This window comes from Micropterus dolomieu, unplaced genomic scaffold (genome assembly GCF_021292245.1).
Source record: "Micropterus dolomieu isolate WLL.071019.BEF.003 ecotype Adirondacks unplaced genomic scaffold, ASM2129224v1 contig_14203, whole genome shotgun sequence".
Classification (NCBI taxonomy): domain Eukaryota; kingdom Metazoa; phylum Chordata; class Actinopteri; order Centrarchiformes; family Centrarchidae; genus Micropterus; species Micropterus dolomieu.
Window position 1 is genome coordinate 2405 of NW_025743189.1, and position 600 is coordinate 3004.

A 600-nucleotide genomic window follows, 5' to 3' on the forward strand; every position below is an offset into this window, starting at 1 on the left:
CAGAAACCTTCATAACCAAAGATGGCCCAAACAAAACTGTTTTTCAATATACAAACTAATGTAATTTTAAAAACGTTTCAATATCAACTGAAGTCATGAAACCATAAAACTATACTTACAAGTGTATAATTTAAATATGAGTCCCTGAGGTGGAATTGCAGAGGCCCGTAGATTACAATTTTTCTCGATTGTATAACACACACATACACATTTCTTAAAATTATGCCTCTTTTTCATGAAACTCTAAACACAAATCCACAACTTCTCACCCAATTCTCAGAACATCCTATTTTCAGGTCAAAATAAAGCTCTCCACTCAAAACCATTCTATCTTGCTGAAAAACCAAACTTTTCCCTCAGACATAACACACAAGCCCTCAAAAATAATAATAATAATAATAATCCTTATTTGTAGAGCACTTTTCAAAAACAAGTTACAAAGTGCTTTAACAAGTGTAAAGAATAATACAAAAAAAGATAAGAGCATGAAAATTTAATATAAAATTAGTAAAATACAATAAAATAAAAGGGATAAAATAAAGTCAAATAAGATCGGGAAAAGCTCTCCTATAAAAGTATGTTTTAAGAAGGGACTTAAAA